Source organism: Rhipicephalus sanguineus, chromosome 5, assembly GCF_013339695.2.
Source record: "Rhipicephalus sanguineus isolate Rsan-2018 chromosome 5, BIME_Rsan_1.4, whole genome shotgun sequence".
NCBI lineage: Eukaryota > Metazoa > Arthropoda > Arachnida > Ixodida > Ixodidae > Rhipicephalus > Rhipicephalus sanguineus.
The window spans coordinates 56725374-56744018 of NC_051180.1; the positions used below are offsets into that span (position 1 = coordinate 56725374).

Consider the following 18645-nt stretch of genomic DNA (forward strand, 5'->3'; position numbering starts at 1 on the left):
AAAAGAAACTGAAACTTATGAAGAACACCTGTGTTCTTCACCTGTGTCCCTGTGTCCTGTGTTCCTGAACAGCTGTGTCCTCTGTTCTTCATAAGTCTCCATTTCTTTTAAGGCACGTTCACACAGAGCGCGGATCCGGAAAGCGGACGCGGATTACCCGCAAAAGCGGAAACACCCGCGGCAGCTTGCCCGGATCGCTCTCGGACCGATTTCATCCGCGCGGAAAAGTTGGCTGTTGTGGCGGCAGCCAATCAGGACCCGAGAAGCGCACGCGCAGTATTGCGTAGTGCCGCAAGATGGCGACACGTCCGCCACGGATTGGTGGATTGCTCCATCCCCGCGGCGGAGCGGGCAGAAGGCAACACGGTCGGTCTGAACAGTCCCGCGGCCTCGCTGCCTCTCCGCTTTGAAAATCCGCTTGCCTGCTCGCGTGCTCCGTGTTCGGTGTGAACGTGCCTCTAGCGCTTCACCATCATGAATGCATACCAACACGCTAAACTGGCAGATATTCTAAACGATATTGTATGGTGTCTAAGGTGTGACATGTGTACTTAACGACTACTGAGTATTTCGCACCACATAGCTGGTGCTCGACCACATGTGTCACGTGTTTGGCCACACAACTATACTAATAGCGCAATAATTACGGCTTTCTTTCGTGCGCCCAGACTGCTGATACCATTCTCCGTGTGCGTCCTTTTTTCTCCGTTTTAGAATGCAACAAATGCTAATCCTTGAAAGAGTATTTGAATGCAGTCATTTCTTAGTGTTTTTCGAAAACCGGAGAAAAATATCAGATTCTATACTTGCGGTGCCCGTATACATCTCCCAGATGAAACAAATGTGTAAAAAATATAAATGGAGTACCAGCACGGCTGTAACACGCATTCATCTTGCAAGCACAACAAAAAAAGATAAAAGTATCTTCAGTTCTTGCTTTAAAGTGAGACAATCTGCGTTCAGTGAATCTCGTTATCAAGCAACCGGTGGTATCTGCATTAAAAAGATGACTTATATAAGTAACGTGCGCGACGTGACAGCTCTATGTGGTTAGAGGAGCAGCTCCTAAATTATTATAGTCCGTACTTATTGTCCATGTTGTAAAAGTACTATTCCTTAGTACAGTAGTCGCTAGTACTGTCCCTCCCCCCTTTTAGGGGCGAAGCTCCTTATGACGTGGGTCTGTCCATCCTCCGTTTGTTTGTTTGTAGTAGCCACCTCTAGTTCGTGAGAAGCGCGCGTTCTGGTATGCAGTAGAAGAAGAAGACGACGTTGACGAGTGAGACTCTCGCGCGTGTTCGCCTGTGTGGCGTTCTTTCTTCTTTACTGCGTCTCGTGTTTTCAAAGACGCCCGAAGACAACATTTCAGAAGTAACGCGCAATGCTGAACGTATTTCAACGTCTAGACCAACATCGACTACCCTCGTTGACGCAGCGGTACCTCCGAGCCCTGCAAGAAGACGTTGACTCTACCAACGAGTTTACCATTGCCCTCCTCAACGTTCGATCTTTGCATGCCCACGTAGACGATGTGGAACGGGACCCCATACTCAGTGCGGTGGACGTTCTCTGTCTTACCAAGACGTGGAACGTCAAAAGACCGTATATGAAAAGATACGTTCCAGTCATGTGCATCGATGATGCAGAGCGTCCTGCAGGTGGTGTGGTCATATACGCCAAACAAACAGAAAGGCGCAAGATCTGAAACTACTACCAACGACACAGAGCCACAACGGTGAGTATGCTGCCATCGATTTTGATGGATGCATCATCATGACCATGTACCTTCCACCCAATTTGTCGAGTGGGAATATCAAGACATTCATTGACGCGGCATTGTGTAATTATGACAAGTACTAGAATAGACCATTTGTGTAAGTTGGTGACCTGAATCTCGAAATTACCGAAAAGAACAATGAGTGGTTAATACAACATACGGCAGCCAAATATGCTCTCACGTGCACGTCCTTTGAACATATGAAACCAACGACCATCTGAGGGACGTGTATAGAACTGGTATTTTTAAATTTCCAGTGGCAACCCGTACAGGAACCGCTATCCCTTCATTTCACGGACCATAACGCCGTGATAATGAAGGGACAACGCAAGCCAAGCGTCATCTAATTAAGAAAAATAAAAGTTTGATGTTTGCAATATACACACAGTGTTTCTCACTCTTTATATGATGATTGATGGGGCTTTACACAGAAGATTCACGGTTTACCGACGATTCTCTCCGGAGCTTCGCCCCACTCATCATCATTCACCTCGTGGATATGCTGTGAATTTTTTTTCTCTGTGGCTGTTTACACTCAGATGAATTCTCACAGGCTGAACACAGCAGATGAAATGGTTATGTGTTCTCACCAAGCAGCAGAACTCTGTACACAAAGTGGCATAATTCTCCGGAAGAGCAAGAGTAACGCTAAAGATAGGGGGATGAGAAAGACCAACCTCCTCTCCTCTGTAGCCTAACTCCGATAGATTTACGCTGCTTGCTCTTAACGAAGCGCTGCCGTATCCAGTTCCCGCACCGCACTGAAGAAAACAAAAGAAGTCATATGAAAACGCGAATTCCACGCGACGAAAAAAACGGAAAAAGAACTGGGGCCAGGACTTCTGCCCGACCTCCGCTTAACACAGCGGCGTAAACCCGCTCTCTCTTCAAGCAACGTTGGGGAAGAAAAATCAGCAGCGAAGAAGAAAAGTAGCAGTGTCTTTCGAAAAAGCAACAGAGGAAATGGCTTAGGTTACTCAACCCCCCCAGTCGGCTGCACCGTGGCATGCGATCGTTACCCCGACCTACACTGGAAATGGGAGGTCGTGCTTCTAGCGCCACCTTTCGTGCTTTCTTTGTGCATCGTCTTTTCCTATGTCGATGCTACCCAACGTGACCTGATCCCTTGGTTTATTTATCAAAGAAGAGTGCGCCTGCATCTTTCGCAACTGTCACACCCCACGAGCGAGCGAGCTTTCAGCGAGGCTTTTGCTCGAGCCGTGAAAAACGCGCCCCGCACAGGCACGTAAGACAATGAATGGCGTAGCGGCGTATCAGACAATAGAGCGTGCGCACCAAAGAAGAAAACGAGCGAGGACCAGAACAATGGCAGCAGCTATGCACTCTCTGACGACAGCTCGGAGGCGTCCCTCGCGTACACAGACAAAGGTGAAAAAGCGGCACCCGCATGCAACGACACGCCATTTGGCAGCCAGCCTCGGATTTTCTCCTCTTTAAAGGGAAAGGATCCGAAGTGCGCAGTCTGTGATGTCGAGCAATCGCTTCGTCTGGGTCGCCTACCTCACGTTCTCGAGCGGGCCCGCCTCATCGCGCATTCTATAGCCCCCTTAGCCACCAGGCACCGTCGTCGTCGTCATCTCGACTGCGAATGCCGCAGTTCTTGAACGTTCTTTTTTTTCCCTAACCCTAGCCCTGGGTCTTGGAACAACAAAGCGGTTATCTCCCGAGCTCTGTGTTTGCTTAGCGTGCTCGAGCAATGACTGGAATGGAAGAAGGAAGCGATGTTCTGCTCCATGGTCATAGGTGTAGTTGTTGCTGTCGTACCTGTACGAAAAGTGCGGTTTAAAATCTAAGGGGCAAGGTAATTAAGGAAACTATTAGTGCCCCGCTGCTTTGCTAAAAACGCCGCGCTGGCAAGAACGAAGTTTAGAGATCGCGCGCTGGGGAGAGTAAGACCAGGTGGTACCTGCTTTTCAATGCCTTGTGCCTCGGAGTTTTCTCTGCAGACGTATGTTATCTGAAGGACGGAATCGTGTATGTTTCTGTGCTATACCAGATGGCTTCCTATTAGCTTTGTAAAATCAAAAGAAAAGAAAACGTGGCTCGATGTAGACCTTTTTTTTTTTTTGAGGTAGCGACTAGTGTTTTAGGGGTGAGTCCAGTCACAATTTCGTTGATAATGTTCGTGAAGCGACCCAAATAAAAGAAAGAAATAAACAAGCACAGAGACAAGGTAGCCTATATTTGACTCAGCCAGAACAAAATGTGAGCGGTGTGACCGGTATACGAGAAATATCTGCGCCTAAATGAAAAGACAAGGGACAAGAATTTGTAAACTCAGCGTTATATTTTGTCAGTGAAATAATAGCGCATTCTGACTAGCTCCGATTATGATTATTGTCTCGATAAAGGCGAGAAGCATCGAAGATATCATTGTGTCTTTTTCTTTTTCGTGCTCTATATCAAAATCAGAGATGCATATATTTCCAACGCAAAGTTGGTTGCCTGTTGTCTACTCTGCGGTGCCGCTTTGAAAAAATGGTCGGTCCTAAGCCGTTTTCTTTTTTTCTTTTTACCGCGAAAGTGTTTTATGCCGGGGTCCACCAAGACTGCAGGGACGTATTTCCGTCACGGAAATGACGTCGAAAAAATATACACGATCAGATGGCAAATAAAAAAAGTTCCTTCAACGGGCATCGAACTCACGACTGCTCGGTCCGCAACAACAGATGCCGGGCACGCTATCCACTTCGCCACGGCCACAGACTCTAGGGGCTTTACAAACGCGCCTTTTATATCTACCACTCTCCCTATCGGCGGGGTGGTGTAGCCCTCCGGTAGCGGCAAAGTAATGTAATTTGTCACTACTGTGGCCTCCGCGATTAGCAACTGCAACGTGTTACACGTCCGCCCATTCGGCGTGTTTTCAATAGAACTTCAATTTTGTCACTGCCTTAACTCACCGCGAGGTGGCGACCTTGACCCAAGCGTGGTAAAAGCGTCGGCCTCGCTCATAGCATCACGCTAATCCAAACCAAAAATAGCTCTGCGACGCGCGCCTGCCTCACCTGACTGTAACACCGCGTTCCCCGCTCACGCGCTCGCCCCGGGAAAAATCGCGGCTGCGCTACCGGGGCGGCACGACGCGCTTTGCGTTTCCCTCTAACCCGGCTGGGGTGTTCAGCCACATTTTAGCATGCCGCGGGATGGCGACCAAGTTCTGCGTCCAATATGCGACGCTCTTCTAGCTATCACACCTCGTTCTCTGATTACGCTTTCACCGTTAACTACTACACCTACCACAAAGGTTTGTTTAGTCATTTAGCATGGAAGTTAGTCGTCGGGATGGAGATGTACCACCAATCATCATAGTGGGTACATCCACGTGAAACGGTGCTGTAGCTGCCAGACATCAATATACATCGTGCAAACTCTCTTATATTAATGTACAGTAAACATTCGGTTACTTCTGTAAGGGCACGGGTTACTTTCATGTTATTCTGATTCCTATGACGGAGGAATCAACCATGTTTTTTTATTTGATCCTACGTTCAAATGTTCAACCAAATCAGTTACCCGAAACTATTCTGATAATAATCGTCATTTTGCGAGCAACAGCAAGCGATGTGGGGCAGACTACTTGAGCATTCTGGAAAAGCAATGTGGTGTATGTTCAACTCCCGACCATATAAGCTTTCAGCCGAAAGGACGCTTGAGTGAAAAACTATTACGTCGCAGCGGCCTTTGCGAAGTGTCCAGTAGCATCGGTGAGTTTATCGCTACCGCTCTCTTCCGTTTAGTTGCCTCTTGAGAGATGATGTAGGATTGCCTCTTTCTGAATTTTCACAAGGAGGCGCCGTAGTGCATGCATTGCTCCGCTGACTTTTAGGACAAAGAACGTAGGTTGTTTCATGACCGTCACTCCATGTCTTCAAAATGTTCTATGAAAAGCAGCGCTGTGACACGTTTACAGGGTGTTTCGAACGCGACAACGATCACGACGACCTTGAACGCAATAGACCGGATTTGAATAGCTGCATAAAAAGCAGTTTTAAGCTTACACAAAGGTTCACGACAAATTCAAACATTCGTGAAGAACGTGACTAAGTTTTCGCGGCGAAAATTTAGTTTCATTTTTCACGAATGTTGTAATTTGTATTGAACCGTCGAGTAAGTTTAAAACTGATTTTTATGCAGCGATTCACATCAGGTCGAAAATTTCTGCTGGATGTAAAAGAACCAGACCACATGGACGCTGAAGCATGGCTGGCGTTGCCAAAGCCGCATCCAGAGCCACATCCAAAACCACAGCCAGAGCCTAAGCTTCAGAAAAATTGACAGCGATTACCATTCTCGCAGCAGACTTTGGCCGAGTCAACCGCATTGCTGGTTTCCCACGACTAGCCGAGAAAGACCCGGACATTGTTGCGATTTCTCGGTCTCTTATGGACACCGTAATCATGCTCTTGAATGACGGCCCTAACTGCCCTTGAGCTGCTAGATGTTCTTAATCCAGTGTTTTCAGCTCTTCAGTAATCACCACGGCTCCCCTTCGGCAATCTTAAGAGTCGTGATTGCCCAGTCGTATGTCAAAGCGCTGTAGTCGTGTATGTCAGGGAAACTCCGGCGACAGTGGCCGTTTGTGCTCCTGTGTTCGTTCAGCGCTCGCCTCCTCTCCCTTTTACAGCGAAAGCTGTTATGAGATCATTTCTCCGGCCGTTTTTGGCGCCGTAGTTGTCCGCCGCCGCCGCCGCCGGTGTCCGTAACCAGTATCGCTCGAAATAAGAAAAAAAGCTAAATAAGAAAAAAATTCCAGGATGGAACGAGGTTCGAACCTGGGCCCTCTGCGTGGGAGCCCAGTATTCAACCTCTGAGCCATGCCGGTCTTTTTTTTTTTTCTTTCATGGTATTTATCACACTTAGTATTACAGTGCACAATAATAGCACAAATAAAGCAAGCAAAGGTACAATCACATAGCGACAATATGCGCTCAAGCGTTACTAAGTGCACACTCGATGGCTAACACAACGTGCAGTAGAACGGTGAGAGTTCTTCACATCGTGTTATACTAGAAAGGTGGTGAGGCCGAGCACCTCACCAAGAGGGGGTACCAGTCCGGTCTAAAGTCCAGGTCATCATAAATGTCCTTTCGCTGAATAGTCATGCGAATGAAGTGCATGCTTGAAGAAATGGTGGGTTCTGCGTTACGGTCCTGCATACGTGTCTCCCATAAGCTATGCATACCCATGAGGAAAAACATATCATATGGCACTTCATCAAGCGATGTTGGTATAAGATAACGTATGGTGTGAGAATTGACGACAAAACGTTTCTGCAGTGCTCTCTGAAGGACATCCCAGAACAGAATAGCGTCTTTGCAGCTAATAAAGCAATGTTCTATTGTTTCCGGCACATCACATAGACGGCAGTTAACAGAAGAGACAAAAATACCTTTTCTTTTCAACCATGTGCTTACCGGAAGTGTTTCAGAGTGGAGTTTATAGAAAAATGCTTTTGAATTAGGAGGAATATACATTTTGCGCACACGTTTCAACACATCGTGGCCTGAAAGATCGGAGTACAATGAACCGTTCTGAGCCATGCCGGTGCTTGAAACAGCTTTGCGAAAAGGTCCTATACAGGCTTCATGTCGGGAAGGAACCACACTAGCATATGCAATATAGCGTGGTAGAAGATTAAAATAAGCACAAAGCGTCGCACAACGCGAATTCTGTAACCAGGCGTCAAACAATTGCGAATTGCGCAACGAGTAGGTTGTTGAATGCTTCCAACCCATTACAAAAGGGCTCTGCCATAATTCTTCATCGTCATCAGGCGCAGAATCAACAAAGTGCGCATAATCCCTTACATGCGTTTAGCAGGTACCAACGCTCTCTGTAGAATGACAAAAAATGGCACAGTGCCTGCTGCCCTACTTCTAAAAAATTACAATGATTTATAGCGTAGTGGGTTCCTCGCAAGTGCACTTGTATTGGTTGCCAAGGAAGCCTGTAAGCGCATGATCCATTACCTCGGGGTCTCAATAAAGTTCTTCGCCCCCACCCCCGTCTCTCTTCCACGTCAACGTATACAGCATGACGGGAGAGGGAAATAGCGACCGGGCGTCACCCAATGCAAATTACATAACTGGTGGGCCGTTTAAAGATTCCAACCCATTACAAAGGGCTGAGCCATAATTCTTCATCGTCATCAGTCGTCACGTCAACAAAGTGCACATAATGCCTTACAGACGTGTAACTGGTGCCTCGCTTCTCCATAGAATGACGAATAATGGCTTAGTGGGTGCTTCCCAACTTCACAAAAATTTTGATTTGTGGCGTAGTGGGTACCTTTCTAGTGTACTTGTATTGTAGCCCCAAGAGAGCTTAACGGGCTCTAGAAACGCCGCTCTTCCAGCTTTCGCTGTGACTGTGCTGCGGTTTCAGCGCAGGCCTGGCGTCTTTTTCTCTTTCTACATTCCCTTACCGCAGTAGAGGATAGCAAACCAGACGCTCGTCTGATTAACCTCCCTGCCTTTCCTGTTCTTGCTTTCACTCTTTCTCTCTACGCGAATATTTACAAAATGAGTGGCGCGACATGCTCCATTTTCAACGGCGCTTCCGGTTCATAAAGAACAATAGGTAAGTCGTTCAGCTTTGTACAAATATAGACGTCGCTTGCCACGCAATATAGGTACGACATCAAAGAAGGAAATTGCAGCAGAACACATAAAAACGGTGCGATGGAAACAAGGCTATGCGGTGTGATAATCCTACGAAGCGATGGAGAAATGAAACTTTCCAGCTGTCGGCGGCGGTGGCATTTGGAGTCACGAAGGTGCATAAAAATTAGGAGGCGATAGAAAATCCATTTATGGATACAAGCCGAGCGTGAAAGCCACTCGCTCGTGAAAGCTGCGCATGTGGATACAGAATGCGGCGTGAAAGGATGATAGAATACTGGATATTGTGCTCGCGTTTCTAGAAGACTACCCGAAGACGAATAAGATAACAACGGCGAACCGCGGAAGCTGCTATGTCAAAGGTATAAAGCCACAAGGTCGTTATATAAAAGAAGACCAAGAAGAAGAAGAAAAGGAAATATTTAGGGTAAAAGACAGGTACTTCATTTTAGACAGCCTTCTTTTGTGTGAGGGTGATCTGCTGGAGCAGCGCGGAATTTCGATGGCTCACAAGGCCTGGCTATAGCCTTCGTGAAAAAAAAAATAATAAAAGAAGTGAAGTACTCGGGAAAGTATAAATATGTTTTCAATCGAAGTGCTTGTGAAAGTGCGACAGGAAAACTTATTCTTCCAGTGTGTCAAGAATTAGTGCACAAAGAAAAACACAAATGAGGTGACTATATACCATGGACTGTAAATAACGAAGTCGAAATATTCATAAAGGCAGTGAGCCGGAATATATGCGACTTGCAAGCAACAATGGCGCAGCCATCTTAGTGCTAACGGCATGGAAAAACAGACAGATGGTCATCAGAAACAAGAAAGCAGAGGCACAAAACCTTAAGGACAAAACTACGAATAGGATCGAGCGCACGCTTCCATGGCATCTGAGCGTCGGAGGTTTCATAGAGGAAAGAACAAAGGTTTTTTTTTTTCCTGAATACAACGAAGAGAGAATAGCTTGCAATCTTCCAGCCGATCTCTGTCTTGTCTTGCCTTGTCCTTCAGCTGGCAGCAGCAGAGAAGCTCAATGCTTCGAGACACGTTGTCATTTCTGGTAAACTGCTTTGCGCACGAGCCATCTTCTCGATAAAGAAAATGAAGCCTTTTGCAAAAATAAAAAAATAATAATAAATAAGAGAATGTAAGGGAATGAGACAAGGTAAGCTTCATGAAACACGAACGAAATACCGGCCTCCCATTAGGTCCGCTAGCGGCTACGGTTTTGCAGGAGCGGCCAAGACTCGCCTTCTCGAGTGTCCTTTGTCTCCGTTCCGACCTGGTCGCTATTCGAATCTAAGAAAAAGTTCACAGCCTTAGTCGTGAGAGAAGCAACATCAGATTGGCCACATTTCTTTCAACATTATGCAGCAAGTACGCCACGCTTTGGCCTCGCGCAGCCTTTCAACAATGATGGGAACATGTTTTTGTCTTACATGTTAGTCGTTTTCTTAGACAAAGAAAAAAAACAAGAACTCAGCCACACGTGCCTCTATTTGTTTTGTTTTTGTTTACAACACTGCTGGCGGCACGGGGCATATCTAGAAGCGCTTTGTATTTTCGTTTCTGTTCATGAAATAGCCTCCCCAACTACAGTCGTTTTTAAGGCGATCACTTCCTCAAGATACATTTGCCACTTTGAAGAGCTGGATGGTCTCCCCGCAATAAAGAATGGCACAAACCAGTGATCAAAGTCGTATACTTGCTTGAGACATCGGCATCCGCTTGCGGCAGTCTCTGAGTCTAACCTCAACGGTGACTTTCGGTCCTCTCTTTTAAATGCGAAGCATTTCTTAGCGAACCCAAGCCAGTTTGGACGTTTCTACCTACGCATCTATTTAACTATCTGTCTATCTAGCCGCCTACGTCTGGGGCCTCTTGTGATCACCTCCTTAGCTTGGTGTAGACCACAATCGGCATGCGAGGGTAAGAGGGTTTGATGAATATGACTGTCTGGTCTTGACATGACTAACATGAAAATCCTGCCGCGTACGTCTTCAAACCATTTCCTCCAGACACGTGTGACACATACCCGTATACCTCGGGCAACGGTAAGCGGGCATGCGTTACAGGATACTGACAGTTTATATCTTCCCAAGAACGGCGCGAAAGACATTGGTTAGTTTAAATGCGAGAGGGTAAAGAAAAACCGACATCGGTAGAGTTGACCCGACGAATGCAAAGAAGAAAAATCAGGATACCAGCAGGAATCGAGCCCAAGCAATCTGAGTGGCAGTCAGGTATTCTACCGCAGAGCCACGCCACGCCTTGAAAATGCTTCGGAAAAAGACCCTATGCAGGCGTAATGTCGGAGCAGCGTCAATTCTGGTTGCAGTGCTGGCTATCTAATTTGATAAAAAAGCAATAAACATTACATGCGTACCCCTACGATACGGGCGTAATGCCGGGTTAACGTCAATTGTGATTCCAGTGTTGGCTCCGCTTTCGTAAAAGTCTAAAAATTAAACATTATATTTGCATTCCTACGATTAAGCAAGCTAAATTCTAGCGTTGCTCGACCCCGGAGTAATACGCTAACGCCAATTACGTATCATATTCACATCATCGCACCGTAAAGTGCCCTTCGTTTCGATAATACTCACGTCTGTGCTCCATAAGTTATCCTTTAAACGCCAGTGTAGTTGACGTACCTGGTAAAGCCACGATGTGCACACAACTACTACGCTTACAAAAACACGTCGATCCACCTGGTAAAGCTTAAATCGAAGCCAAAAAATGCAATATAAACAACTACTCGCTGATTGCTTCGCATGAAACCGATTCCCACAAGGCGGGGGATCTGCCGAATTTATTTTCTCTATCTATCTATCTATCTATCTATCTATCTATCTATCTATCTATCTATCTATCTATCTATCTATCTATCTATCTATCTATCTATCTATCTATCTATCTATCTATCTATCTATCTATCTATCTATCTATCTATCTATCTATCTATCTATCTATCTATCTATCTATCTATCTATCTATCTATCTATCTATCTATCTATCTATCTATCTATCTATCTATCTAGTTATTTTGCCGAGCAGACACCATGTGTGCCCGAACAATGCACTCAAGATACTAGAGATAAGAATGGAATTCACTACAGAGCTTTCAGCTGGAATGCAATGATTACAACATTGTAAAATGTGACATTAACAAACATAGCTTGGAGCTGATTACTACTGTATCATGAAATACAGCAAGTAAGCATTACGACTTACCCAACCTCCCAGTGTGGGTGTGAGCCATTGATAGAGGAAAATATTAGAATGCCTAAACCCATAGTTGCGAAAGATATCGTCACTCCACACTCCACTGAACATTAATAATAATAATATCTAGGGTTTAACGTCCCAAAACCACGTATGGTTATGAGAGACGCGGTAGTGGAGGGCTCCGGAGATTTCGACCACCTGGGGTTCTTTAACGTGCACCTAAATCTAGGTACACGGGCCTCAAACATTTTCGCCTCCATCGAAAATGCAGCCGCCGCGGCCGGGATTCGATCCCGGGCGCCATAACTACTAGACCACCGTGGCGGGGGCCTCCACTGAATATTCGTACACACATGCTTCTTTGTGTAACGAACATTTTATCATCACAAAGTTGGTTTGAAATGGAGTACTCCTCAACAGGAAAGCCAATGCCGTGAGCGCAGAATTTGCTGCACCTTTATTCATTTGAACCAGGGTTACTCTTGCTTCATACAAAGCAGTAATCAGCGCCGCAACCTGATCAGCTGTAGATTCTTGAATATGACGACCATAGTCGGATAGAACTTAAGAAGTCCGGAAAGGCCCCGCCGAGACGGCCGAAGCGCGGCAGCCGTTCTCCTCCGAGACTGCAGTAATAGTCCCGTTCCTGTACTCGGCAATGTTCTCCGAAGGCGGAGTCACCGGCCGTCCGGCTCGTGACGTTAGTCTGGAGTGTGCGCCCATTGGTGCAGGCCTGTGGGCATACGCCCTTGAGGAAGAAATGCCGCAGACTTCTAACGTTGTATCCGAGCAGAGAGTTCCTTTTTCGACGTCTGACATAAAAGTGAAAAAGTGAAACGCAGTAGAATAGGTGTTGAAAACTCTTTACTTTCAAGCATGCTGTGATTGCCATGGTGCTAGCTTTTATAAAAGCTAGAAATGGAATTTTCAAGAATGCATTTATCCCAACTGCTTCGCTTTGGATTTGTTGTGAACCTTCAAAAAATTTGCAGTGGCTTAGCTCGGCTATGCCAGGATATACGTAGCGTTAGGAAAGGTTCAGCTCATTATTCTTAGCTTTCCAGATTGTCTAGGATTATTAGCCTTCTTCTGTTCATTCTTTGTACGCTGAACCGATCATTGCCAGGCAACTACTTCGGGATCCAATGAGATAAGCTTCTCGGCTCTTCTGCGCCGTTGAGCAGCATTTGCGCTCTCCTTCTCCATGGCGTTACCCACCTGCAAACGCCAGTCAGAGGCGCTATCAAGCGGCTCCAGCGCAGTGTCAGATGGCGACTGCACAGCGAAGGCGAATAGCTGCGCGCGCGCCGGCGCCAGTGTGTTTGCAATGGCTACGACGTCACTCCTCTCGAATGCGCAGAACAGCAGCGGCGAGTCGCGCGCGTGCCGGCGCCAGTGTGTCTGCCGCGGCTACGACGCCACTCCTACCGAACGCGCAGACCAGCAGCGGCGAGCCGCGTGCGGCGGTGGCGGAGAGCGCGTGAGATGCCGGCTCCGGTGAGCCAGCTGTGTGGCATCACTTATCCTCGCGCATGCGCAGCACGGCTCATGAGAATCCACGCGAAATCGGCTCCGGCTAGGCAAGTGTAGCTAACACTACAAAACGCGACAAACTCCCGACACACGGAGGGCGCGAACGCCGCAGCTGCGGCACTGAGAACTGACTTCTTTTATTGGCCTCACTGCAAACATGCGATCCACGAGATATTTCCAATGTCAAGTTGTGTGACGAGGTTGATGAAAAAAAAGGGGGGATACCAGAAAGGGTAGTATACAACAAAACAGCGGGAGATTGTACAGCCCGATTGAACTCAAAAACTCAAAACGAAATGTAGAGCAGTCCAAATTAACAATGCCAAGAGCCCTAAAATGTGTAACTGCGGGTGAATGCAGGTGGTTCACTATGGTGTTGCTGTGCTCTAGAAGCACAGCAACACTCTAGAAGTACCACTCGACATTGTGATTGGCAACGATATGCACCTTTCTTTCTTTCTTTCTTTCTTTCTTTCTTTCTTTCTTTCTTTCTTTCTTTCTTTCTTTCTTTCTTTCTTTCTTTCTTTCTTTCTTTCTTTCTTTCTTTCTTTCTTTCTTTCTTTCTTTCTTTCTTTCTTTCTTTCTTTCTTTCTTTTCCTCTTCACTGTTTCTTTTTCTTTACTTGCTTTTTCTTCTTATGACGTGTTAGTGTGGAAGAAAAAAAAATATTCGCGTACGGTGCTAATATATCTGCACAACAAACGGCAGCAGGCTCCTGTACACACGATCGCATCGAGTACGCAAATTCATGCGAGCAGTCAACGCTTGAAGAAATCCTAGCCACCACGTTCGGTAAATGTGACGCGATGAACAGAGTCTTTCTTCATATGATTCGAGAAAAGAAAAAAAAAACGTAACTACCAATAAACTTATAAGTTCACCAACGCCGCTATGCAAATTGGTGTGCGCACTGGCATTAGTGAGGTTTTTCTCAACGCCTTTGCACTTGTGAATCTTTTTTTCTAATACTCTCAGGAGCGCCGCGATTTCAAAATGTGCTTTGCCTGCGGTCGCCCCGTCAGTTAATCCGATCCCGTCCGGGAGCACTTTCTGTGAACCCTGCATTTTATTTCTCCCATCGAGATTTTTTACCTGTGAGTTTTCAACCGCGAGTACTCCTATATGAAGGAAAAAAAAGCGTAGAAGGGTATAGGCAGAACAAACAGCAAAATAAAGTCAGTACATTGAGCAAGGAAAAAATGTATGCAGGTAGAATGTTTAAGCAATTTAAGCAAAAAGTACTTCTGATAGGCATTCGAAATCGTGTCAGAAAAGTAAGACTAACTTATAAAACACGCGTGAAGGAAATGGGGAAATGAGATGGCCCATCTATTCTTTTTTTTTTCGATAAAGTAATCGCTTCCTCGTTGGATCTGACAGAAGGCTGTAAAGAATGGAAGGGGAGGGGGGGGATTAAGATCACGATGAAGTGTATGGAAAGACCTAAGTGGAAAAGCAGTGGAGCTTAAGAAAACTGAATGAACTTTATTTATTTATTTTGTTTACTTTTCTGTGAAGTAATCTATTCCGTTTGCAATTTAGTAACCCACACGCAAAAAAAAAAAAAGCTATTTGTTAAAAAGAACAACCCCCCCCCCCAATCTATGTTTATTCAGCGTTTGCAGTCACCGTAAAGCTAATTTTGAGCACCCACTCAGGGGAGCGCCTGCCGGATTTACTTCGATGACGCGTCAGCGGTGCTGAATATGCAAAATTTTCCTTATCGCACCGTGAGAAATAAAAAGAAAAAACGAAAGTCCCAAATATCTCGAACTTCTGTTGAACCTTTAACAGCGAAGTTGTTCTAGCTCGGCGTAATATGTCTGTCGCGACCCAAACCTATCACTATCATGAACCGGCACGCACTCTCTTCTTCATCTTCTTTGCTTCCAGAACACGTGCGTCGATTTGTCCGGTGTATTGCAAGGGGGGGGGGGGAGAGAAAAGAAGAGAGAGAGAGAGAGAAAATCTTGGCGAAAAAAAAATTACGCACGAGGCGGCGGGATTCGAACCTGCGTATCCACGATCCGAAGGCGAGCGTCTTAACCACACGGCTATCCAGGCACGGTGACACAACATAGCATAGCCTTATAGCATAGCATAGTATAGTTATAACATAGTATAGCTGTATAGCAAGCGGGTAGGAAAGGGAAATGAGGGTGAGCAGGTGTGAAAGGAAGAGGGGAGAGAGTAAAGCATATCACATGAAGAATGAGGAAGAGAGAAATAGAAAAGAGGGAATGCAGAAAAAGAAACAGAGAGAGAGGGTGAGACAAAGAAAGGAAAGAAATAGAAAGGAATAGAAAGAAAGGGAGAGAGAGTGAGAAAGAAAGAAATAGAATTAAACAGAAAACAAAACAAAACAAAAAAAGCAGAGAGAAGAGAGAAAAAGAAAGAGAGGGAGAAAGAAAGACAAAACTAATCAGAAAGAAGGAACGCCACCTAGCTCCGCACTTCCTTCAGGCTCGGCCCCACCATTGCGAAGCTGCCCATCGGCTCCGCTGTGCATTAGCCTTGCGCTTCCACCGCAAGCTACGCTAATTTGTTTTTTTTTTCTTGTTGTTTTTTGTTGTCTTTTTTGTTTCTCTTCGAGGGGGAACAGCTTAGCAATAGGTTTTCTGATCCTCAAACGCTCGATGTCGTTTATTCTACGACGCCAAATGAGAGAGTAGATATTAAAACGCATCTCGTACTTTATGCCGCCTCCTCAGTAACACAACTCAGTAACACAACTACTTGCGAACTGTAGATGTTGAATGCGTGTAGACTAAAGCAAGCAACTGATAAAAAAAAAATGTACCAGCTAACCTAAGCCAGGAGTTTAACTCTTTATGTACCGTGGACGAGGGCAGTTGCCAAGAGCAAAAGTACGGTCAGCATGAACATAAGATGACCTCATCTGCCAATTTCGGTTTAGGCAATTTATAGCTGCAGACTGACCCCGCTGCCGGGATCGAACCTGCGTTTTTCGGGTCAGCAGGCGTGCGACGTAATCGCTGTACCACCGCGGCCGCCAGTGCAAGAACGAGTACCCTGATGATACATTTCTTGAACTCGGCGCCCGGCATGATTTAGGGGTTTAACGTAATGGAAATACAGCACAAAAATTACGCGTCTTTATTAAATCAATTTAATTGCATCATTAACACATCGGAGATGCGCTGATCATTTTAATCGTGACTGACGATAGAAAATTCCATAAGCGCTCATTCAGAAGGCTGCCTTGCTTTTCAAGAGTTCACAACTATGGGTATCACAGAAAGTGTTTATCTATATACCATAAGCTACCTCTTTGTTTAATTATGTGGTGTACTCGACGACAACAATTAAAATTATTGTTATGATGATGATGACCTTGATAGCAGAATCATCTACTTACTCAGGGGTATTTGGCAAGACTTAGAGTCGTGTAGATTTTGTAACCGCCTTCGCGCTTCTACTTCATAAATATGCAGTCATGAGAAATGAATACGTCGCCATTTATTTATTACAGATAACAAGGCAATGTGAATGGAGAGTATTTTTTGTATAATCATTCTGAGTGAACACTAACAAACGGATTTTTTTCAAAGATGACCAAATAAACATCCATCGCTTTTTCTCTCTGTCTTTTCTCTTAACTCTTTTGTCGCGTGCGCATGTTAAGAAACCTTAAACGTTAGAACGGTTAATTGGGCAAGTTGGTGTGATTCCATCTTGAATAAATTCCATGCGCGAAAGAACGAGGACGAACAAAGAAACGGACAGACCACGGCGCTGACTCGCAACTAAAATTTTATTTCGCAACGAACAGAATAAATAGCATATGTAAAATGATATCAAACGCCCATCGCGTATGCACAAGGCGACAAAACAACAAAACAACAACAACAAAACCCCTATGTGGCTGGTTAGTCATAATAATAATATCTGGGGTTTTACGTCCAAAACCACGATATGATTATGAGAGACGCCGTAGTGGAGGGCTCCGGGAATTTCGACCATCTGGTGTTCTTTAACGTGCACCTAAATCTAAGTACGGCTGGTTAGTCGTGAACGTGAGACAAGCTACCTCTGAGATATGACACTTCAGCCTGTGACAAGGCGGCTACCGCAGGTTGGCTGATGCATTTGTGACCTTCCAATGACATGTAAAAAGCTTCCATGATTTCTCCTGTGCGCTGAATCCTGTGCCTACGCAATATTTCTGTCCTATCAAAACTGGGATTACAACCATTTCGCTAGCCTTGTCAGAGGCTGAAGTGTCATATCTCAGAGAGCGCTTGCGTCATTTTCATGACTAAACAGCCACATAGGGTTTAGTTTTGTTGTTGTTGTTACTTTTATAGCCTTGTGCATACGTGAAGGTCGTTTGATATCCTTTTCCAGATGCTATTTATTCTGTTTGTCACGAAATGAAATTTTAGTTGCGAGTCAGCGCCGTGGTCTGCTATTTCTTTCGTTCGTCCTCGTTCTTTCGCGTGAGTTATTTATTCACGATGAAACCTTAAGCACCTGGTTGATCGTTCAACCTTACCTGTATCTCAATTCTCTCTAATTATCAAGCGTTAACTTTTCATTAACTTTCGTTTCCTTGTCGCATAGCTGCTTTATTTCGACGCAGCTACATTTTTGACCCTGAAATTATGTAAAAAGCCCCGAGGACACTTCCACAAAGTCCTGTCGAGTACGCCGCATTCGACAGTATTCTCGCGAATATTTTAACACCCGCGCCACCGGTGCTGTGCGCAAAAACACTAAACTTTTCCGCCGTGAACTTTGTGTGCAACCCTGACTGATATCCGCTCGTGACCCATGAACTGCCGCTAGACTTTCCGGCTGTCGTCACTACACAATACCACACTGCATACAGATAGAAACAACCGCCGCAGCGTGAAAGCCAGTGAGCGCTTCACCGTATCCCACTAGCGGTATAGGTCGTGGTTCATTTTATTGTTTTCCCCGAGGCTGGTGGTGCTCGCTAAGCATCAGCCATCAACCGACAGAAAAGAAGCAGGACGGGCTTTCCGATTCACAGCGAATGACAATGCGTTGCAGATCGATGGCGCACAATGCGTGCGCCGCACTATGGCGAATATGTCGGCGCCTGTATTCCCTCTCGTGTGAATATCGATCGAAACGCGAGAAAAGGCCCAACACAAAATCAACGAACACCAAGTAAATTTCAGTCCTCAAACCTCATTTAGATTCACATTGAAGCGTGGTACATTAGTGGCTAAGCTGTTGCTCAGCCAAGCTCGAGGATACGGGTTCGATTCAAGGCCACAGCTACAGCAGTTTGACGAGGGCGAAATAGAACAACACCCGTGTGCTTACATCTAGTTTCATGTTAAATAACCTCCGGTAGTCTAAATTAACCTGCAAATGGTGACTTGGAACTTGGAGCGGGCAACCTGGAGATGGTTGAGTTGGAATAGAAAAGATTGGGACAGTTTCACGTTTAATAAGAACCATTATTTCCGGAAT

At 45.6% G+C, this 18645-nt stretch overlaps 1 protein-coding gene across 3 annotated transcripts in view; it reads left to right on the plus strand.

The window, feature by feature from the left end:
- Positions 1-18645, plus strand: part of LOC119393659 (uncharacterized) — a 160609-nt gene that overhangs the window by 91962 nt on the left and 50002 nt on the right. The window lies entirely within an intron of this gene.